This window comes from Diceros bicornis, chromosome 31 (genome assembly GCF_020826845.1).
Source record: "Diceros bicornis minor isolate mBicDic1 chromosome 31, mDicBic1.mat.cur, whole genome shotgun sequence".
NCBI classification, from domain to species: domain Eukaryota; kingdom Metazoa; phylum Chordata; class Mammalia; order Perissodactyla; family Rhinocerotidae; genus Diceros; species Diceros bicornis.
The window spans coordinates 4,591,627-4,615,550 of NC_080770.1; positions in this window are offsets into that span (position 1 = coordinate 4,591,627).

The following is a 23,924-nucleotide window of genomic DNA, read 5'->3' on the forward strand; positions in this document are numbered from 1 at the left end:
GTGCAGGAGATGGAGCTCTGTTGAGCTGAGCATACTCCTGCTCTGAGTAGTCTTGGAGATCGTGTAAGGGCAAGAGGAAAAGGGAGCACGGGTGGGCAGCCAGCAGTGCCTCTCTGTATCAGTCAGGACAGGTGGCAGATGCAGTAACAAGCAGCTCCAAGATCCGAGCCTTGACTCGGGGAAGGCTGTTCCTGGTCGTGCACATACCCATCCTGTGACGGCAGGGCCTCTGCTCTGCAGCTTTGCTGTTTCCGCCCCTGGACACAGCTGATGGAGCAGGCACTATCTGGGGCACCGTGGCCACACACACGCTGGCTCTTAAAGCTGCCATCTGGGAGTGACACTCGTCACTTCTCTCTTGTTCTTTTGGTGGAAGCAAGTCACATGGCCACACCTAACTCCAGGTGGATGAGGATGTATAGCTCCCCCCTGTGCTGGTAGGAGAGAGCGAGCCAGAAGTCACCAGGACCAGTGTTCATGGCAAGCTCTCTGCCAGATCTGAGTGACATATTGGAGTCACTTCCAATGAACTGCCTTGACACCTGCATTTTGGGCTGGATCGTCATGCCTGTGCTTGCAAGATCACTGTGAGAATTGAACAAGATAATGGACACAAGCTCCCTCAAACCCACACTTAGACTCCCAAGTCCCTAGCATGTCAGGAAGGGTGTGTGTGCTCTGGGCCTGGGTGGGGGCCAGCCTGCAGGCCACCTCTCGTCCTCCTTCAGCTCCCTCCATGCCTGTCACTTGGTCTGCTTGCGGGTCCTGGAGGAATCCGGGCACATTTCTGATTCAAGCTGGTTGCACCAGCTCTCCCTCTGCCTCGATGGTCACATGGGTCCCCCTATGCAGTTGTCACCTCCTCAAGGAGGCCTTGAGATCATGGCAACCCCATCACGCTGGAGCCCCCTTCCCAGCGTTACTTCTCGTCATAGTCTTCTGTCAACCAGCCATTCTATTAGATATTTATTTTAAAATTTTTTTATCTGTCTCCCTCACTGGCAACGCAAACTCCATGAAGATAAGGACTTGAATGGTGCTTTCTCCTACAACATTCTTGTACTGGGTTATATAGTGTCCCCCCAAAATGTATGTTCCTCCCCAAACCTCAGAAGGTGACCCCATTTGGAAATAATGACGTTGCAGATGTAATAAGTGAAGATGAGGTCAAAATGGAGGAAGGTGGGCCCTACATCCAATATGACTTGTGTCCTTATAAGAAAAGGGACATTTGGTCACAGACACAGGGAGAAAGCCAATTGATCATGGAGGCAGAGATTGGAGTGATGCCGCCACATGTTAAGGAACTCTGAGGATTGCTGGCAACCACCAGAAGCTGGAAGAGGCAAAGAGGGATCCTGCCCTAGAGCCTTCAGAGAGAGTATTGCCCTGCCAACATCTTGAGTAAAGGACTACTGGCTTCCAGAACTATGAGAGAATACATTTCTGTTGTTTTATGTCACCCAGTTTGTGGTACTTTGTTATAGAAGACATGGGAAACTAATACACTTCTCAATAAATAGTTGTTGGATAGATTGATGGATGGATGGATGGGAGGGTGGGTAGGTGAGTGGGTGGGTGGGTGGATGGATGAGTGGGTGGGTAGGTGGATGGGTGGATAGGTAGGTGGGTGGATGGAGGGGTGGGTGAGTGGATGGATGGATGGAGGGATAGGTGGGTGAGTCGGTGGATGAATGGGTGGGTGGATGGGTGGACAGGTGAGTGGATGTATAGATGGATGGATGGATGGGTGGATGAGTGGATGGATAGATGGATGGATGGATGAGTGGGTGGATGGATGGATGGATGAACAAGTGAACACATTTCACTTCTTACAGTGGGTTGTAACAATCTGCTGGGTTGGTCCACCCCTACTCTGGGTTGCTCTAGGACACAACCTGTGTCTTTTCATCCAGGCATCTCTGGCACATAATAGGCCATGACATATCTGCTGAGTGGATGCTTGTGGGAATCTGAGTGTGCAGTGCTGGTGACCAAGAGGCTCACAAAGACCTGCCTTACAAAAGACAGAAGTCACACCCTGGGCCCAGAGACATGGTGGGAAAGGGGTGTGGGAAACTCTTCGGATCATCCCTGGCCGCCTGCGGGCAGCAAGAAGAGATGAGCCTCTGGGGAGGGACTTTCTGAGCAGAGATGTAGACACAGAGCCCGGCTGACGGCCAACGGAGTGTGGTGTGTTGCCTTTACCCCAGAAATGGGACCAGGGCAGCTCTTTCTCTCCCCGCTGCAGATACTGGCAGGGAATTTCCTGGAAACCATTGTGATATTTCAGACTGTGCCCTCGAGGCCTTCTTGGAACCCGCCTGACGATGAGGAGCAGCCTCGTGCACACAATGACAGCACTGTTGCTGGTGACATTTTTGACTTTATTTTTGTTTGTTAATCAAAATTAAAAGTCTTCTAGTCTCAAAAGCAATTGAATCATCCAAAATATTTCCTTAAAAGTCCCTCAAGAATTAGCACCCCAGTGGATCCTGCTGAAGTGTTAGGACTGGAGAATCAAGATGTCCATCCCAGTGGAGGCGACAAGTTGGGGTCTTTGGAAAAATCTCCCTCCTTCCCCAGGTGAACTTGATTCCTACGTGTCCAAGGAGGGGAAAAGCTGCAAGTCAACGGGCCTTGTGGGTTTCACGCGTGTGGCCTGTAGCTGTTTAACATCGACCACGGCCCTTTCAAACAGGATGGGCCACGCCCCGGGTTGGGATTACTCAAACATCTTTTCAAATGTTTTGGGTTCAGCAAAACCCCACATCTCTTTGCCAAGTTATTTTTCGTTTAATTATTAAGCCTGGGTGTGTTCCAAGGGAGATTCAAGCCTCATGTTTCTGATTCATCTATACTTAATCCATCAACATGCTGCCTAAACTCTCACTGGTGTCTGAGACGCCTTTGGAATCTCTTAAAAGGCTTCCCTTGTCCCCCTCCCCGCTCGCCCCCTTGTAAACAGGAAGTTGAGTTTTGCCAACATTGAACGAACTTGAACACCAGAAGGACTGAGCTCAGCTTGAAATTCAGGACCCTGGAATTTCAAGAGCCTTCTCAGGGTGTCCAAACATCCTCTCCCCTGCTGTTGTGAGCAATCTCAACTGCAGAGCGACACTGAGAAGGAAAAATCCAGAGTGTTAGCAGGCCCGCATCTGCACTCTGGATCAAGCAGTTAACGGGAGCCGGGTGGCGCTCGTCCTGGGCACCCGGAAGACAATGCCAGCTTTAGGGGGGCGGTGCGGGTGGTGGATCTGGTAGTCTTGCTTCATTTGGGGTCCTGTTCTTGGAGCGTGGATCTGAAGTTGAGACGTGTGCAAAAGCTAATCAGGATCCCAAACCATTTCTGCTCAGAGGCATTGAAAAGGCCCTCGGGGGGGTCTGCCCCACCCTCCCTCCTCACACTGGGTCTGAGGACCCAGCCTCTCTTCCCACTCCGGGGGGTCCTGGAGCCCCTTCCTTCTCCCTCCAGGTTAACCATGAGCCCACTCACCCCCCAGATCCCAGTGTAGGTCCCACCTCCTCCAGGAAGGCTTCTTGTCTTTCTCCAGCCCAGGTGGCCCTCTCCTTCCTGGCCAGCCCGTCAGTTACCAGATGATTCTCAGTGTATTTCCAAAATGGTGCAGTGGCCGGCGGACCAGGCAGCCAGAGACCCAGGGCCCTGCCCCCTTGCCCCAACTCCCTGAACGCCCCAAGGGGGTCACTTTGCCTCTCTGGGCCTACTTCCTCACCTGTAGAGGTTTTACAGGCCTCTGAGGTCCTGTCCGACATGATTATTCCATGAATCTAAAAGTGGAATGTTCTGGTCCACGTTGAGGTCCTGGTACATCTGCCTTTCCTATCACTGATTATGTGGTTCTGTGACTCATTCATCATAAACCCAAGGCCTGGAGAAATGTTTTCAGGAGATGAGGGGTCCTGTAAACGGATCCCCCGCAGCCCGTCGGTTCCGATGCTGGAACAAGGTGGGAGTGGAGGACGTTAATGGAGGACGTTTTCCCCTGCAGTTTCGTTCGGGGCTGGAGTGTGACTGAGGCAGGGTTTGGCCTGGCAGGGTCTCCTCCCACCGAGTCACACGGGTGCTCTGGTCTGGGCCTGTCCAGCATCTCTCCTCCCCAGTGGAGGCCCCAGCGCTGTGGGTGATGACGGCACAGGAAAGGTTTCTCAGCCTCTGACCCTAGGCCGAGACTCTCCGGCTGCAGAAGGCTGTCCCACGCGCACGGTGGCACCAGCACTGTCAGCTCAGAGAAGACGGCACTAGGGAGTGTGTGTGTGTGTGTGTGTGTGTGTGTGTGTGTGTGTGTGTGTATGTGGGCGGGGGGCGGTTAGGGAGAAAGTGGAGGGGAGTGGGCTGGTGGGGGTGCGTAAGTAGTGGGGCTGGGAGTCAGGCCCCCAAGGCATTCTCTGATATCTGCAAAGCATTGCATCCTAGGAGCAGAGCTTTTCCTACTGTGCAGCCAGATGGGTTGCCCGAGGATCCTGACCCGGGTAATCCTGAGGGGATGGTCTATGGGACCTGCCCCTCACCCTGCACCCAGCGGCCACTTCCCCGAGGGCTTCCCACGGAGCTTCTGGGCAGCCGGGCCTCCCTGCCCGGCCAAGGCCTGGGCTCCGGCTCCCTCTGCGGGGCCCGGGGCTGGGGGGGCAGCCGGGGTTTCACCCTCCTGGGGGCTTTGTCCTTTCAGAGGGAGCTGCTGTGTTCCCAGAAGGGGAGCTGGGTCCTTAGAAGGGGGAGCTGGCCGCCCGCACTGGAAACAAGGCGTCTCTTTGCTATCAATTCTTTTCGTTTGTTGGTAGAGGCTGGGCAGGGGGTTACGCTGGTTTTCAATTCCTTCTATGAGATTCCGGTCAGGTGATGCTCCGCAGAACCTTCTTCCCCTCTGAGACGGGGAAGTCAGGTCCGTGGGCGCTGGGCCTCCAGCTTTGGGGGCCTGGTGCACTGAGGGGTACTTCCCTGCAGACACACGCCACTTGCTCAGCTGCAGCGCCCTGCCCAGGGGACTCCAGGCCTTCAGGGCCCCTTCCGTGTCAGCCCCCCTTTCCTCCCAGGCCAGGCGTTTGGTTCTGCGGCTCCTCCGGGTGGTGGGGGCTCTCACACAGGACTCAGCCACTCTCCGACCTCACGGAAACGTCAACGGGGCCTTCTATTTATTTATTCAGTCATATATTTGTATTGATTTTGCAAACCCACAAGCTTAATTTTTCAAATGGCTAATGTATTCACGTGGTTACAAAATCTGAAAGTGGGCAATGAAGCGAAGCCACAGCTCCCACCTGCTGGCCCTCTGCAGCGACCCTGCTGGTCTCTCGGTCCCACCGAGGCTGTGTGCACGTCCCAGCAGACGCCATCTCTGTCCCTCCTCTCTTCACACCAGGTGACAGATGCTATGTCACTGGGGCCACCTTGCTTTGTTCGAGCCACACTTCCCACCAGGGGTCCTTGGAGTCTTCAAGATGAATGCGGCCTACAGGCTGGTTCTGTTGGTGGATCAGGGGTGGGGAGAGATGGGGACGTGACCGGGCAGTAGGTGCTCTGGATGGATGAAGTCAGGCCCCCCCTTCCTCTGAGGCTGGTCCGAGCGCCTTGCCTCCCTGGCCCTGGACACAGCGGCTCTGGGGCTTCAGTCCCCTGGCTGTGCTGTCAGAGGGTTGCCAGAGTCCCGGTCAGCCGCCTGTCGCTCCTGCTGTTCCCGGATGCTGGTGAAGTGAAGGTCCGGTCACTGGGGTCATGGCAACATGGGACCTCTCGGTCCCCACCCCGAGGTTTGGCCCCCAGCAGGGCCCACAGGCAGGATTCTGATGCGTGGGAATTTCCTGCTCGACCCGCGCCCTCACCAATCCCTCTTACCAAGTTCTTTTTCCAGATTGTTTCATCCCAATGAGGAGGGGCCGAGTGCATTCTGCAGGGTCTTCCTCAGCTGCCCATTCCAGCCTTTTCTCCAGCTCTGACCCCCCCAGGGAAAAGGGGCACCCCTGTTCCACAGACGGGGAGGGCTGGTCCTCTTCTGTGTGCAGCAGTCCTAACCACTGTCCCAGCTCCCAAGGCCGTGGGGGGAGGGGCTCTGAACCGAGTGGGGAGCCCCCCGTCCTATGGTGGCACCACACCAGATGCCGCTGAGAACCCTCATTGAGCAGTTGTGCTGTGTGGCCTGGAGACAGCTGTGTGGGGACCACATACGGACCAGGGCTGCGCGTTCTGAGCAAGGCCCCTCATGCGGCTGCCTCTGACATGCTGCCTCCATCAACCAGTCACATCAGCGTTCTATCGTGCAGACTTGGCTTCCATTTGTCTTTAAGTGACTGGGATGTTAGGACCGTCCTTTCCAGGTGACACGATGGGCAGGAATCAGATTTCGCTCTTTGACTCTGAGATGGAGCATTTCGAATCTGGTGGACGTCATCTTCAAGTAATCCAAGGTCTGTGAGTTCCACCAGCGTCCGAAGGCTTTTCCATCACCTCATTCAGCCCTCATCTTCCCCTGGACAGAAAAAAAGTCTAGGCTTCTGCACCGGGTACCTTTACGAACTGAAGTGTTACCCCTTCCTTCCTTCCTTCCTCCCTCCCTCCCTTTTTCCTTCCTTCCTTCCCTCCCTCCTTCCCTCCCTCCTTCCTTCCTTCCTTCCTCCCTTTAAGTAACCAGCACTGAGCGAGGGCCTGAGAGAAAGACAGCTGTGATGGTGACATGTCGCTCATCCTGGGGGAGGACCTGGAGGGGACAGACAGCTGTGTCAACTGTCAGGGATGGGGCAGGGACAGATGCAGGACAGGCATCTCACCCACGACCTCGTGCCGTGAGGAGACTGGAGAGACCAGCCCGGGAGAGCTGGGGATGGTGGGGAGAGGCTGCGCCGGGTGTGGGTCCTGAAGAGGAGCGGAAAGGAATCCATCAGACACAGTCCGCGTGGAGTTTCCAGGCCACACAGCCCACAGCCCTCCCTGCAGCCCTGCCACGTGGTGACCGTCATCCCTGCTTCACAGACAAGGGCACCAACAGGAGTGAATTGGGGTGGTCTCTCAGCCAGAGGGGCTGGAGCCGGACTTGGGAGCCATGCACGGTACTGGGGCCCCGCTCCGCTGGGGTCGGGACCTTCTAGGCCAGGGAAGGAGGAAATGACTTTGTGGTGGCCTCAGAGATGATATTGGGGATCGGGGACACAGGAGGCCTCTCTTTAGAGGAGCAGGAAGGGGAAAGGAGCAGGAAGGACGCAGATCCGCGTGCCAGGGAACAGGGCAGAAGAGCTCTGTTGTGGGCTGGGGAGAGGATGGTGGTTCTGGGCCAGAGGATTGAGGTTCCCCCAAACTGCCACCCTCTGGCTGGGATGTGGCAAAGCGATCCCAGTGGGCAGGCTCCCGAAGCTCCGTCGGGGACGTCCAGTAATGACTCAGCCAGCCCCCTCTGGATATGGGGCCAGGAGCCGCCAGCTTGAGAACTTTGGGGGAGTTTTAGCACGCCCCCATGATCTCCCATGAGTTTCCTCTGCAAAGCCACCTCAAATCTGTGGAAAACCCCTGGTGGCAGGCGGTTTGGGGTGGCTGGAACCCTGGAGGTGGGGCGGGCGGCGCTGGGGGCACTGCAGAGCAGCTGGGACCAGGTGACGGAGCCAGGGACGCCGTGGAGGGCGCCAGACTTTCCTACGTGCGCCGAGGGGCGTGGGGCGCCACGCTCAGATTCCTCACGCTCCGGGGAGACCATCCTGCATCTGGTGTGGATGAGTGATTTCCACGCTCTTGTTAAAAGTATATGTTTTGAGTAGCAGGGTCGTTTTTTAATTTTAATACTTTATTTTTCGAGCGCTTTCCTTAATTTTTACATAAAGCTTAGAAGACGAGGTCCTGCGGAACTTTGGGCAGCTCCTCTCTTCTCTACGTTTCTAAGGAAAAAGAGATTATTTCCTGTTCTAGGGTTTGGGGTGGGCGGCATTTTATTTTTCTTACTGTAGTAAAATACACATAGCATAAAATCTGCTATTTTAACCATTTTGAAGTGTCAGTGGTATTAAGCACCTTCACACTGTTATGCAACCGTCACTAACATCCATCTCCTGAACTTCTTCATCTTCCCCAGACTGAAACTCGGTCCCCATTAAACACAAACTCCCTGTGTCTGGCTTATTTCACTTAGCATGATGTCTTCCAGATTCATCCATGTTGTTATAAATGGCAGGATCTCCTTCTTTTGTAAGGCTGAATAATATTCCATTATATTTTTATATCACAATTTCTTTATCCATTCATCCACTGATGGACACTTAGGTTGTTTCCATATCTTGGCTACTGTGAATAATGCTGCAAGGAACACAGGGGTACACATATCTCTTCAAGATACTGACTTTATTTTCTTTGGATATATACACAGAGGAGGGTTGCTGGATCATAGGGTGTTCTATTTTTATTTTTTTGAGGAACCTCCATACTGTTTTCCACAATGGCTGCACTAATTTACATTCCATCAACGGTTTACAAGGATTCCCTTTTCTCCACATCCTCACCGACACTTGTTATCTTTTATATTTTTGATAATAGCCACTCTAACAGGTGTGAGGTGGTATCTCATTGTGGTTTTGATTTGCATTTCCCCGATGATTAGTGATGCCAAGCACCTTTTCACCTACCTGTTGGCCATTTGTATGCCTTCTTTGGAAAAATGTCTATTCAGGTCCTTTGTCCAAACTGCATGATCTCACTTATATGTGGAATCTAAAAAAACATCAAATACATAGAAGCAGAGAGTAGAATGGTGGTTATCAGGGGCTCAGGGGGTGTTGGGGGAAATGAGGAGATGTTGGCCAGAGGGTACAGAGTTGTAGTTCTGTGGGATGAATAAGTCTAGAGGCCTGATGTTGAGCACGATGACTATAGTTAACAATACTGCATTGAATATGGGAAATTTGCTAAAAGAGTAGATTTCAGGTGCTCTCACCACACACACACACACGCGCGCACACACACGCACACACACAAAGGGAACCAAGTGAGGACGTGATATGTTGATTAGCTTCCTTGTAGTAATCATTTCCCTGTGTGTATGTATATCAGATCATCATGGACACCTTACAGGTATACAATTTTTATTTAAAAAAAAAATCCACTAACTTCTGTTCCCCCCCACCGCCAGACCCTGGTGCCCACTCTTCTATTTTCTGGCCCTAAGAATTTGGCTGCCCTAGGGACCTCATTTAAGTGGAATCATACAGTTTCTGTCTTTGTATCTGCATAATGTCAGATACAAAGCTCTCAGCATAATGTCCTCAAGGTTCATCCACACTGTAGCCAGAGTCATTGTTCAAAGAAACCCTACGAGGTCTCCCAATGGAATGGTTATGAAGGGAATTGGGGGCCTGGAGCCCCTCCCACCTCTCTCCCAAAGGGTGGTCTCCGGGCACCTTCACAGAACCCCCCGGCTCCAGGAGGCTGTGGGTGATGCCCCCTGGATTAACAACTGGCGAGGAGGGGCCCCGTGGGGCTGGGCCAGTGGGGAGGCAGGAAGAAGAGAGCCTGCGGCCACTGGGCACTCCCCGTGGGTAACCCGATCGGCTCTGATAAGCCGCCACAATGCCGGGCTGGTGGCTGATAACAGAGTGGCCTGTCCCTTGGGTCAGGTCGCTGACAACTTGCATTTGGACAGAGGGCCAGGAACGGGTGCCGTGGGAACGCAACTCAGTCCCTGAAAGACCCGTCAAAGGGGAGCTTTGTTCACGCTCCGGGGGAGGGGGATGTGCAAGAAGGTCTTCTGGGTCTTATTCTCCAACCAGGTGGAGGTTTACGGGCGCGGAGACACAACCTGAGTGCCCAGGTGTGGCCCAGAGACAGACGATGGAGGGGGGCCCCTCCCGTGGGTGCAGCCCAGGAGGCTCGGTGGGCCCCCCTGACTCCTCCACAGCCTTCGTCCTCTGACGCCTGGGCAGAGCCCTTGGGCCGGCATCTGCCGCCGCCGCCCTGACCGTCTATTCATCACCCCCAACCCAACCCCTGGCAGCTCTTGATCTTCTTACTGTCTCCATAGCTTTGCTTTTCCAGAAGGTCACATAGTTGGAATCATACAGTATGTGGCCTTTTCAGGATGGCTTCTTTCACTTAGCAACATGCCTTTGCGTTTCCTCCACGTCTTTTCACGACTTGCTAGCTGATTCTGTTTAGCGCTGAGTAATATTTCATTGTCTGGATATATCACAGTTTATTTATCCACTCACCTGCTGAAGAACATCTTGGCTGCTTCCAAGTTCTGGCAAGTATGAATAAAACTGCTACAAACATCCACGTGCAGCTTTGTGTGTGGACTTAAGTTTTCACCTCCTTTGGGTAAATACCAAGGAGCACGATTGCTGGATCGTATGGTAAAATGATGTTTAGTTTTGTAAGAAACTCCTTTGTTTTTTTCAATCTGAAAAATGAACGATGACATTTTAAAACAGGGAAAGAAAGGACGTACCCTTTATCCCACGGGGACGAAATTAAACTGTCTCCTTCACGACGTGACCACGAGGGCTCTGCACGCTCTCCGAGGGCCTGCACCACCACTGGCACCAACCAGGAGGGCTCTTCGGCGCTTCTGGTGAGACCACAGCCCCTTCTGACACTCGCGCCTCCCCCCTGCTCAGCCCCGATGTTCAGCCCCCAAGCCCCCTTCCTTGTCACATTGTCCCGAGAGAAGCCCGCGGCCTCCCTTGTACCCTGGATGCTCGCCCCGCACTTCCATTCCTTTTGTGGCCGTCTCCTTCCTCATCCTCTCCCACACCTTCCCACGGTGGCCTTGGGAAGTGACATTGGGCGTTGGCCACAGCCCTTGGCTTGGTTTGGGTTCCCCTGGAACCCGAGCCCGGGATAAGGACCTGGGGGCAGGTAGTTTACGCAGGAGACAATCCCAGGGAGGCCGAGCGAGGGGGCTCAGCCATGGGACAGGAGATGAAAGCCACTGCGTGTGCTGTCGTGAGCAGGTGACCGTGATGGCACCTGGGGCTCCATCCCACCGGGACCCTCGGAGCTGCGCAGAACGTGCTCCAGACCCATCCCCCGAGGGCTGAGCAGGCTGGGGGCTGGGGTCTTCACGTGCTGACCCCTCCCTTTGCTGGCCGAGAGTCCCCCGGGGTGCTGAATGGGGGCAGCTCCAGGGGCCCTGTGCGCAGGCTGAGCCCGAGAAACCCCAGGCAGAAGTGCAGAGAGAGGGGCGTGCAGAGGGGCGAGGGCCTGGGCGTCGGCGGCGCCGGCCTCCCCGTCTGCCTCTGCTGGATGGGTCCCTTCAGCTTCCTGCCTGGCCTGACGCTGCCTGTCCCCCGGGGCACACTGCTGCCCTGCGGCCCCCCGCGGCACTGTCTCCTCTCCCACACCCCCACCGCAGGGCCTGGAAGTGGGGGTAGGTGTCCTCTTGGCTCCTCATTCCTCTTCTAGAACGTTCTCCCCCCAGCTCTGACCTTGGGCCACCGGACTTGCTTTCCGCACTGGGGTCGTCTGCAGATCCCAGGTCGTCCCTCATTCCTGCGAGACTTTCAGCCCCGGGTTCAGTCCCTTCCTCCCCCGTTCTTCTATATCCTCGTGGCGGGGCCTGGCCTCCTGAAACGTTCGCCTGGTCTCCTCCACTCATCCGCTCCACGTCAGCCGCCATCTCCCCGCTGCCCTCCTCAGGCCTCTGGCCCTCCTTCCTCTCCTCATGGTCAGTGTGACCCGTTCCCATGTCACAACCAGAAGCCACCAGAAGAACAGCAGGCCCCCTGCCCCCCCGCCCCTACGCTCTGCCCTCCTCCTCCTCGGCCTGCGCAGCAACACCCGCTGAGCCAGCGCCCAGACCCCGTGCCCACGCCGGGCCTCCCAGCATCGCCTCCCCACTGGGCTGTCCCCTCCAGCTTAGAAACACGTCCTCACCTTAAAAAAACCAAGTGAAACCTCCCTGACCCCACTTCTCCTTCTGGCCCTGCCCCATTTCTGTTCCCCTTTACAACAAAATTCTCACAGTCGGGCGCCACTCCTGCCTCCCACTCCCTCCGCCCGTGGTGAGCAGACTGTGCCCCCTCCCCTCGCCCAAGGGCTCTGCTCTGGGTCACCAGGGCCTTTGGGTGGCCAGACCTCAGGGCACAGCGGGTCACTGCAGCCCCTCCCAGCCCCTCCTTCTGAGTCCCCATCGCGGGCTCTTCCTGACTCCCGACCTCTCAGCGATAGAGCACGCCGGCGCACTCGCGCCCAGGTGCAAACACCAGCCGGACACTGAAGGCCCTGCACTTGCACCTTTATTTCCAGCCCTGGCCTCCTTCTGACCTGCACACTCGGAGATCCAGCCGTCCGCTCACATCCCTGCGTGGCTGCCCACCAGCCTTCTCGAGGCTGCGTGTCTGAAGCCGTGCTGTTGACCGCCCCTCAGAGCTGCTCATCGCGGGACCTCCCAGCCCCTCCTCACCAGCTCCACCCCAGACTCAGCTCTCCGGACGCCCGTCCTCTTGCCCCTTACACTCTATCCTCCGTGTCTCCCGCCGGCTCTGCCTCTGCCGCTCTGCTCAAGCCGCGTGTCCCAGTCGCCTGGGGAAGATTCCCTGCTCCTGCCCCTGCTCCCTTCACCCCTTCTCAGCAACGTGCAGAGCAAATCTTTGAAGGTTGGCTAGGTCTTGAACCCTCTTCCATCTCTCTCAGAGTCAGAGCCAGCGTTCAGAACGTGTTTGCCGGGCTGTCCTAACCTCATCTCCTGCCGTCCCGCCCCCGCTCCCCTCGGCTGCTGCCCCGGCCTCCTCTCTCTCCTTTGTAGCAGGCACACTCTGCCTGGGACTCTCCCCTCCGCTTGCAATGCGCTCTCCCAGGCAGACTCGTGGCTTATTCTCCCATTTCCTTAGCGGCAGGGCCTTCTCCGACCACACTCTGTCCAATGTGACACCTCCTGCCCCCACCGCAAACACTTGCTACCCCCTCTATCAGACAGGTAAGCTGCTGTACAAAATAATCCCCAATCAGATAACGGTGCAACGCAATCGAAGTGTGTTTCTTATTCACATTAGGTACAAATAGGTGTTCCCGATGGGTGAGCCATTCACTTCTGAGCTGTGATCCAGGAACTAGGCGTCTTCTGCCTCGTGGCTCCTCCAGCCCCGTGGTCTTGGAGGCCTCTCCCGGCTCTCCTGGGGCAGAGAGAAGGAATTGCCCTTGGGAGGTTTCTGTGCGCCAGGCCTGGACGTGAGTCTCGTCCTTGTACTGTATTCTCCTGGTGGGGACAGAGCCACATGGGTGCATGCAGCCACCAGGGAGGCCGGGAGATGCGGTCCAGCAGTGTCTCCAGGAGAAATGCAGCACATGGCAGTCCCCACCACTCTCTCTCACCCGCCTTAGCTTTCTCCTTACTTTCCTCCTTCTGACTTATCCCGTAGTTGTGTATCGTCTGCCTCCCGTGCCGACTCGTGTTAGAATATAACCTCATCAGGTGGGACCCCGACTGCTTTGTGCGCCGCTATCTTCTCTGCGCCATGAGTGGAGTTTGGACACGGCAGGTGCTCGAGAGCATTTGTGGGGTGTCGGAGGCTCAGTGGGTGAATCCCACAGCTCAGCTCCTGGTCCTTACACTCGTAGCGCGGCAGCACTGGTTTCGGGGCCCACTCGCATCTTTTTGCTTTATTGGCTTCATTTTTAACACAGAATATTTTCATGTTTCTGGATGGTCCTCCTGGTGACGCTTTGGGACGGCCTCGTCTGCAATTGTCTTGTGAACGCGTCATCGCTTCTCCAGACAATACTCGGCCATTGGATGGTAGGTTGGTTCCATGTTATTGATAGCGTTGTAACAGGTGGCGGGGGGTGGACTAACGAACAAGACACACTGCTGGGTGTTTTCATCTCTGATTTCTACACTCAACCCTTATTTGAAATAAAAATTTTGTAAAATAGTTGAGAGAAAGGTGGAAAAAATAGAAAACTATAAAGAAAGAAAAAAAAAATGTATAATGCTGCTACCCAGAGATGTCACTACCTGTGGGCACATCCCTTCCTGGATGCTGGTCCGGAGATATGCCTGTGTGTGTGTGTACACAAACATGTACTACACACACACATACATACGTTTATGTTGCTAAGAGTATATAATTCAGTATCCAGCTTTTTTTCACTTACATAAGTATTTTCACGCCATTAGAAACACTTTCTAAATATAATTTTAATGGCTGCATGGTATTCCATTACGTGGCTTTATTAGCACAGTGATCATTCCTTTCTGTCTTGTTTTTATTTTAAAAACATTTAATGGCACTTATTGGGTTTTTTTTTATGATTATAACTTTCTGGAAAACATAGAAAACTACAAAGAAGCAAATAAACATCACCTGTAACAAAAATATCTGGGGGATGTTCTTAAAATAAGAAAGGAACATTGTGGCACCCTGCGTCTTTTCTTCAAGAAAATTTGGGCTCCCAACATCAAAACCACATGAAGGAGCCCGTTTCTAACAGGTCAGCGCACGCTTGAGAGACCCTCTGAGGGGCCCTGGGGTTTGGGGGGCTTCTCTCTTTTGCAGGAAGTCAGGACCCAGAGGCCTCGCTGGCTCTGCCCTGGGACTGCAGGCCTCCTGCCTCCACACAGTGTGTGTCCCTCGGCCGGCTCCTCCGCTCGGCCCTCCTCTGAGTCCCACTCACCCTCGTGAGCCTGTGGAGGGCGGGGGCCCAAGTCACTCCCCCCTGACTGCCCTGCAGCCTGGGCTCAGAGCTGAGCACATAGGAGGGCTCAGGAAAGGCAAGTTGAATGTGCAGTCACACATTCATTCATTCACTGACTCATTCCTTCACCATCGTCGTGTGTGTGCCATGTGTGTGCCGGGCACTGTTCCACGTGCACGATATGGCAGAGAACAAGGTATGGATACACCTTCTAGTTGGAGAAAGGATGCTACAGAGGTGGACCCATCTATAGATACTAAAAGTGAGAGTACAGAGAAGTTGCGAAGAGGAGTCAGGAGAGCAGGGGTGCGGCTGGTGCTGCCCTTTGATTAGGGCACCTGAGAGGCCCTCCCCGCCTCCAACAGAGACCCCAGGGCCGGTGGGAGGAGGAGTGTTCTGGCTGTGGGAACTGAAGGTGCAAATGTCCTGGGGCGGGATTTGCTTGGCATTCCCAGAACAGCACGGTGGCCCTGGGCTGGCGTGGAGCGGGGTGGAGAGGTGCTGGGAGGCTGGGTCATGGAGGGCCCCGTGGACCCCAGCAGGACTCCCCAGATCTGTTCTAATTGAAGGTGATGTTCCAAATATTTAACAGATGAGGCATGACCAACCAAACTCCTGAGCAAGTCCCAGCGTCCCCACTCCCCGGTGCCTGTGCTGACCCTTCAGTTGCCGGATGGGGGAGAGGCTCCTGGGGGAGCAGCAAGGTGCCATCCGCTGTGGACACAGGGATGTGTTCTAACAGCCAGCACGGACACTGCAGTGCTCAGCGGGGCACCAGCCTCGATGCTGAGGGAGGGGCGGCCGAGGACACCTCTGTCTTGGGCTTCTTGGCACCTAAAGGGTCTTGGGAGGCAGCCCCTCCTCCAGCTTCTGTGCTCCAGCCCTCCCGCCTCTCAAGTCCTTGCCCTCGATCACACTTGACAGGGACGAGAATTCTCCATCTGGGAAGTTCTGCTGTCGTTTCCTGAGCGAGACCTTTGTCCCCGTGTTGACTGTGAGCTCCTTGCAGCTCCCACTACGGCAGCGACCGTCTGTCTCTGGACTCAGACAGACCTGATTTCACTCGCTAGCTTGTGACCTCACTTCAATGGCTTCACCTTTCCTGTCCCCTTATCTGAACACGGGGTGATGCCTGCCTGACCCTCAAGTCACCGCTAAGGCTGAATGAGTGCACCAAGCGCAGGGCCGCAATAGTAGGTGTTTAGGAAACCGTGGTGGGTAGTTTTGTTGTCACGGCCGCCCCCTCTCCAGCATCTTAGCGAGAAGATGGGTGAGCAGCCCTCACTGGAAACCCACTCCTCCTCCAGCCCCCGGGGAGGGAAAGAGGGCTGCATTCCTGGAAGAAACTCATGCTTTCTTTATCTATTTATCTGTTTACCCAGCCACACATCTATTTGTTTTCAACTCCAACATCGTCTCGTTAGGGAGGCACCAAGAAGGGAAAAAAGTGAAATTGATACGAAGTCCTTTTCAAGTGTGGAGCCGGCTGCCTGTGGCCTCGGGAGAAAAGCTGCCTTCTGATCTCCTTCCAGCGTGTGGGTGCCCTGGGGCTTCTGCGGAGCATTTTCTAAGATCACTCTCCATCCCAGGCTGGCCACCTCCGTCCTCCACCACATCAGGGGGAGGCTGCACGTGGCTTCAAAGTCGCACTGGCACTCTGCAATTGGAAACATGCATGCTTTGCAAAGTATCAGTTTAGCAACTCATTCAATTGGCCAGGCTGGGCAGGCCAGCTGGCAAAATTTCTGTTCAGGAATGCCATGTGGCCTGGAGCACGGAAGGCCCAGGTTCGAATCCCGGATTTGGCACGAACAAGCTGGATGACCTTGGACAAGTCTGTGCCCTTCTCTAGGCTCTGGTTTCTTGCTCAGCTGACAGTTTCTGGAAAACCATTAGTTGATGAATTGGTTCAGACCATATGGTAGACCCAGAAGAAAAAAGGTTTCCAAGATCAAATCTCGGGACTCTGGGTAGAGAAGGCTCATCACACGGTACCAGGCCCAGGTCTTGATTGATGGCAAACCCGTCTTGGGGTTCTCTATGAGTTCAGGCTCTTCTGTTTCAGGAAGCAGAAAACCCATCTCGAAGTGGCTCGCCTGACTGAGAAGTCCGGTGGCAGGTGGGCTTTGGATGAAGATGGCTGAAGATCAAACTCATGAACTGCAAATCCAAACTGAAGAATTCTCCTAGAATCTGGAAGAAAGCGCCAAGATACAGGAAGTAGAAGAGAGAGTGATGAGCCTTGGAAGATGGATCCAGATGTTCCAACATCTGCTTCTGAAACTTACAAGGGAGAAAAAAGAGCCAACAAAGACCAGGTAATGAAGGAAGAAATCGTGGAAGACGTGAGTCTTCAGATCGAAAGGGTCTACCCAGTGTTGGGCAGGGTAGTTGAAAAGGTAATAAGATTCTAAAGGGAAATGGAAAAATGATTCACGTGGAAGACCTATCGGGGGCGATTTCAGGACACTGTGGATAGAGAGACACTCCTAATAGCTTCCAAGGGTAAAAACAGGTCACCTGCGAGGAAACGAGGCTCTGATGGACATCAGCCTCCCATCGGCCACCCCAGGAGCAAGAAGACAGTAGAGAAATTGAGGCAGAATTTAGTTCTCGTAGGGAGCTGAGACACTTGGTTGAAGTGCTGTGTATCACGGGGGGGAGGATGTGGCCACAGTTGGGGCCCGAGTTCACCCAGCCGGGGGGTGCTATGGCCGCCGAGCGGGGGCTGGGGCCCTGGGGGCAGGCAGAGTTTCTTCCCCTCTTTCAGCGAGTGTTTATGATGGCTTTTTCTGTGTAGGCGCTGTGCCTGGTGGCCCGGGGTGCAGTGGTGAAAAAGGCCAGACGCGGCCTCTGTTGTGGTGGAATTCATGTCCTCGTGGGGGAGACAAAAATAAATGTGAAATTATAATAGTGGCAAGTTCTGCAAAGGAGATGCACATGGAGATTTGGGGAGTTGACCGTCTAGGGACGTCAGGGTCTCAGGCTCCCCAGAGGAACTGACCATTTAGCCGAGCTCTGGAGGACGAACGGGAACGGACTGGATGTGCAAAGGCCGTGGGGCAGGAGGAAGCCAGGAGTGAGGGCTGGTGGAGGGCAGCTGACGGGGCCTGCAGGCAAGGCTGGAGGAGACGTGGGGGCCACTGAGGGGTATGGCATTTGGGTCAGGTTTGCATTTGATGAAAGGGTTCCAGTTGGAGGGCAGAGGAGGACAGGAGCGTTAAGTGCAGTGGGGGCTGCTGGAGTTGTGTGGGGAGGAGACAACGGTGCTTGGACTGGAGCGAAGGCCGTGGGGAGAGCAACAGTGGGCCCTCAGAGGACATGCAGGAGGCGGAATGGACAGTGTATGTGGACGGGTGGGGTATGGAGAGCGAGGGCGGGAGGCGTCGGGCTGATCTGGGTTTCTGGCGTGTGCACAGCATTTCACCGAGGATTTCCCGTTCTAGACTTTGCTGTGAGTAGAGTCGGACAATAGCTGGTCCTTTGCGACTGGCTCCTCTCATTCAGCATGATGTTGAACCAAGACTTTTTGAAGAATTTTAAGCAAGTAGGTGACACGGTCAGAAGTGCCTTCCCGAAAGATGGCCCTGAGGCTGCCAGGAGCAGGGATGGAGCAGGGATGGAGTCCCGGTTTCCAGTGGACGTGGAGCCAAGCTGTGTGCCCTCGGGGCACGCACGGCTGCCATGGCTCGGAGGAAGACACCCTGTCCCTCCTCCCCACGGGGGCCAGAACCCAGCTACCTCCTCTGTGTCTCCACACCTGTCTCTGTTCTCCCTACACAGGAGGAGCCAGTCAGCTGACCGGGCCAGAGGCCTGTGGGCAGGCGCCCGGGCTGTCTGTTAGAGGAAGCGTCCCAGGGTGGGGACACCCAGGAGCAGGTGTGCCTCTCATTTCCCCCGGGTTAAACAGCCGGTTTGCTTGACTTGATTCGTGCAGGTGGCTCTGTAGACCCCAGGTCAGGATGACTCTGAGAGCTGCGGAAAATCTGGACCCCGGAGGGCACGGACTGAGCTGTGGTCAGCTCAGGGGATCCGGGCAAGCCTCACGCCAGGGGGTGCACAGGAGGCGTCGCCTGAAGTCATTGGGGGAGCACTTCCCTCTTGGTTTGGTACCTCGGTGGGACGAGCTGCTCCTGGGCGTGTCCAGTGCTACAGCCGTGCTTCGGGGAGATAAGACCCAATTTCTAGGCCTGGCTCCTGCGCTCTAGGCTGTGTGCCCCTAGGCAAGTAGTACAACCTCTCTGAGCCCCAGTTTGCTCCTCTGCACTGTGGGCCTCAGGGCCTCTGGCCTGCTGTCCTCAGAGGGCTCACGGGAGATGATCCGTGGGGCACTGGTGTCTCTCTCGTGACTCCTGCAGCCCCCGCGGCTCCCCCATCAGAGCCCGGGCCACATGGTACTTTCAGCACCAGCTGTGGACAGCTGCATCCTCCCAGACCGAAGGCCTTGCGAGGGCAGGACTAAGTTGTCGCCAACATTTGTCCCTTTTTCCCTTTTTTCGGCTGCTCAGGATCCGAGCCCCCTTTCCACCGGAGCATCCCTCAATTTATGAGTCTTGGTGGGATTTGGCTCCAGGAGCTGTTGTTGCAAAGAAGCAGAGACCGTTTGCTTGGGGAAGAGTGTGGCAGAGGCAGAGAGGGCCACGCCCTCCTTCCAGAGGCTTCCAGAGGCTCCAGTGGCTTCTGGAACCCGACTCTCTGTAACTTCTAAGAGGCTGTGCCTGTCCGTTGCCTGGTTCTGGATGGAAAGCCATCGGCAGATGACCATTCCTTGCAGGACTTCCAAGCCCGGCCTTCTCGGGGTCCGGGGGGGCTGTTTTGGGCCTGCAAGGACACTCCCGAGGAGTCGCAGAGAAACCCGGAGTGTTTGAGCCAGAGGGGAACCAGGGGCAGGCTGGGGTTGGCAAACGCTCATGTGCTTTGTGTAGAAGGACGAGACCAGGGCCAGAGGGAAGCTCCAGGAGTGAGACTTCAGCCCGAGGCAAGAAAAACTTTCTCACAGCTGAATGTCCCCAGTAGGATGGCATCCTGCACAGGTAGTGAGCCTTCCATCCCAGGGCTATTCATGCAGAGGCGCCTTCTCTGGTGGAGACTTGGTGCAGCCTCGTACCTCTATTGAGAATTCCCTTGCCTCCTCTTCAGGCCGGCCCGCTCCGCTCTGTGTGAGAAGGGCGTCACCCCAGCTCTCCCACAGCCTCCGCAAACTGTCCCTGAGCTCAGCCAGACCTGCGGGCTGGTTAGTGTGGGCACCCTGGTCTTTCTGTGGCCTTGTAAGCAGAGTCTCCGGCCCCCGACAGCCCCGCGTGAGGGGTCAGACACTCAGCAATGCAGTCGGGGAGAGGCGCCCACAAAGATGGGCTCAGCTGGCGCCAGAGGCTCTGTGTCCCCCCAGGGGAGGGCTTTGCTGGCTGGCCTCGGAGGGCATGCGGCCCCTCCATCCTTTCTGGAGGGTTGAGTTGGCACTGGGGTGAGAAAGGAGGTAAGAAAGAGTGTTGGGATCCATCCAGAACCACGAGAAGGGGAGCCAGGGGGGGCACTAATCACAGCCCCTGCAGAAGAGTTCCTTTCAATGCCTGCTGAGCTGCGCACACCTGTACACGTGGGGTACACGCAGGGTACACACCGGGTACATGCAGAGCGGCAGGGGCAGACACATTTCAAAACCCAACCTACAGAGAATATGCCGACCTGAGACTGGAACCATTGAAGGCACCTCCATCTCCCGCTTTGTGGTTTTGTATGGAACCCAGCACTTCAGCTCCTGCGAGGAGGCCCCGGCTGAGAAGGCAAAGTCCCGGGGCCCCCCTGGCAGACTGTCACCCTCTGTGTGGCAGGGCAGACTGGCCTGGGGCAGCCAGGGCCTTCTGCTCCTTGGCCTCTGTCCCCTGGCTATCGAGTTGGGACAGCTGAGTGGTCAAGGATCTGGCTTTGGCATCAGACAGGTGGGCAAGCATCTTCACTTTGTCACTAGTCAATCAAATGGGCAAGTTAGTTGCTGATTCTAAGCATCACTTTCCTCTTGATGGGGGGAAATGACTTTTGGAAAGTTGGTGAAATTGAGGTTTAAGCATAGCACAACTTCCTGGGCTTCTGGAGGGGTCCCCAGAGGCTTATACAGTCATGCGCCACATAACGACGGTTTGGTCAACAACAGACCACATATACAACGGTGGTCCCATAAGATTAGTACCATACAGCCTAGGAGTGCAGTAGGCTGTACCATCTAGGTTTGTGTAAGTCACGCTATGATGTTCACACAATGATGAAATCGCCTAACGACGAATTTCTCAAAAACGTGTCCCCGTTGTTAAGCGACGCGTGACTATACAAGACACGATGGGGAAGCAAATGCTTCCTCCCTTGTCGGAGACTAGGACGGCATTCAGGACTTTGAGTGTGGCTGCCAGGCGCCTCAGGGGCCCCCACAACGGGATGGCGATGACACGCTGTTTCCAGATGCATCGCTCTCCTGCGTTCGACTTTCTGATCAGAGCCCTGAGTAGTTAAAAATAACCCTCTGGCAATCGAGAGACGTCTCCGTCATTGATCCCATGGGGCGTTTGGCAGGAGACAGACAAGGCTTCACGAGTTGTTCTCCCAGCCACATGTGACAGAAATAAGGCCGACCTCAGGAGTTTGGCTCAGAATATGGAATAACTACATTATTTCGCAGTCATGTCAGCTGCATGTTACTGCAAAACATTTAGAAATACGGGCAGCCATGTATTATTTAACTATTTCCATCAAACTCCGACTTGGCAGATTTCTGATTTCTTTCCCACATTAGGGTGACAGATCCCACATTCCCCATTCACAGCCCGCCCACGCACTTTGCCCCTCTCTGTAAAACGTGGGCACTGGCTCCTACCTCCCTCTGAGGCTTGTTGGTGGTACGAGTGCACAGGATCAAGGTAATGGCAAATTTCTGGATGGTTCTGGATGGTTCACATGAGGTCCTGCATTGTTCATGTGAAGTCTCTCGGGGGGAGGCCAGAAAACCAAACTGGAATGCAGGGTGGTGGGTTCAAGCCCCTGTTCTGGGTTGGCTCACTCTTGACCTGGACACATAACTTCCTCCGTCGGGACCTTGGAGAGGTTGATGGAGACCCTGCCCTCCACCCAGGGTCACGTCCAGGAGCCAGAGCCCACGAGTGTCTGACCTTCTGCCTCGGCCCCTGTATGTGGACAGGACAGGATTGCTGAGGTCCCGGGGATGCTCCATGTCTTGTGAGCAGAGCCTGCTCACCCTTTGGCCTGGGACCTCCTTGGTTCCTGAAGACCCAGTGTGGCCACTTCCCATTGGCTGAGCTGTGTCACCAAGTGTCTTGTGGCTGATGGAAGACATCAGAGGCATCCTCAAATGACAACGGTCTGCCAGCAGCCGAGATGTGTGTCCAGACAGAGAGAAAAGATGCAGACCTTCAGGGGAGGCCAGGCCAGAGATGGGGGTGGGATGGAGCCACGGGTTGGGCCTGCCTGGCCCATCCGACCAATGCAGCAGTCACAGGCCAGGCTGAACAGAGGCCTCCAGAGGGTGGGGAGTTCAGGGGCTCGATGACCCAGACACACCTGAGCGGGGCCGGGGCTCTTTGAGGGGATTTGCGTGCGTCTGTCCAGGTGAGATGCTGACTGGTGGTACAGGTGAACAGGATCAAGGTGACAGCACATTTCCGGATGGTTCCACTGTCCCGCAGGCGATGCTCACACCCCTTGAGCAACTGGCAGGGGAGGGGCCGGAGCCCTAGAGATCGGCGTGCAGAGCTGGCAGAGGCTGTGGGAAGAGCCCTAAACTCAGTAAGCAGACCTGGCCTCTGGCTCCTGCCATGCTGCCACCCTTCTCCTCTCCCAGCCTCAGTTTTCCGGTCTGTAAAATGGGATAATTGGCTTGATCCTGGGTGCCTACCAGATCCCATATACCCTGATTATAAATACGCTCCTGACCAAGCGAGCTTGGGGACCAGGACAGGAGTCAATGGGCAGGGCTGGCCCCCTCAGTACATGTGACACACTCCAGTCTTGGAAAGACACATCTGCCCGACGTGCTTAGGTGGGGAGGGGGGGAGCGAAACTTTAGGAAGCAAACTGAAAAATGGAATCTCGCATTCCAGTATTTGAGCCGCGTGAAGCTCTACGCACAGGCTGCTTGGAACGGCGGGCCATCTGGCTGTTTGGGTGCCCTGCAGGCTGGGGCTGGAATGGGGCTGTGGGAGGGAGCTGACACGGTGGTCGTGGCTGACCTCGCTGGTCATCTCCACAAGCACTTTCCTCACACACTGTCCACCATGCTCCCCACAGTCTCTAGCACCTGGCACGTGGCCGGCTCTTAGTACACAAATATCAAACAAATGAATGAACAGACCGACGCTGGGAGCATCGAGCTGGCGAGGCTCTGGTCGAGTCTTTGACACTCCTGTGCAGAAACTCTCCACCCCCAGCATCCGCGTGCGGAAAACCTGGCGCCACCGCTCTGGGCTGAGGCGGGCACAGCGTTGCTGGGGAACGGTGGATAACACCACTCCAGGTACCAATTCAGTAGAGGGAGAACAGAGGTCACCTTTGTGGGTATCAGAGGGTCTGCACCTAGAGCAGCATCCTCACACCTACAAGGCAGGCTTCCAGGCCCTTCTGTGGGGGCCGGAGTCACAGTGCAGCTTGGGCAGCTGGAGGGTAGACTCTGGGTCTGGGCCCTTGACCTCCTCCCTCCCCACTTTGCCCTGCTGGCCCAACGATAAACTCTCTAGACTTGAGACCCTCTGGGGAGCTGAGCATCCTTCACCTGAAGCGTTACCTGATTTCATCCCAAATCCCCTTCCTGGAAAGATCCAGAGTCTCCCATTTTTCTAGTGCGTTCCTGCTTGCAAATACCTTCGAGCCTGTTATCTCATTTAAAACTCACAATAACCTCTTGAAATAGAACTAGAAATGATCTCTTTGTTGATGACTCGTAACGCGCCAGGCGCTATCCACACGGCTTTATCTCCATCATTCGCAGACTCTTCCCATGTCCATCTGGGGTAGTATCATTATTTCTCTTCTCTAGCTGAAGACACTGAAATGGGAGAGATGGGTTTGCTAGCCCACCGTATGAGTGTCCTGGGGCTGCCATAACAAGTGACCACAGTTTGCGTGGCTTAAAACAACAGACATTTATTCTTTCCCAGTTCTGGAGGCCAGAAGTCTAAAATCAAGGTGTCAGCAGGGCTGTGCTCCCTCCGAAGGCTCTAGGGGAGGGTCCTTCCTGTCTCTTCCAGCTTCTGGTGGCCGCTGGCAATCCTTGGCTTGTGGCTGCGTCCCTCCTGTCTCTGCC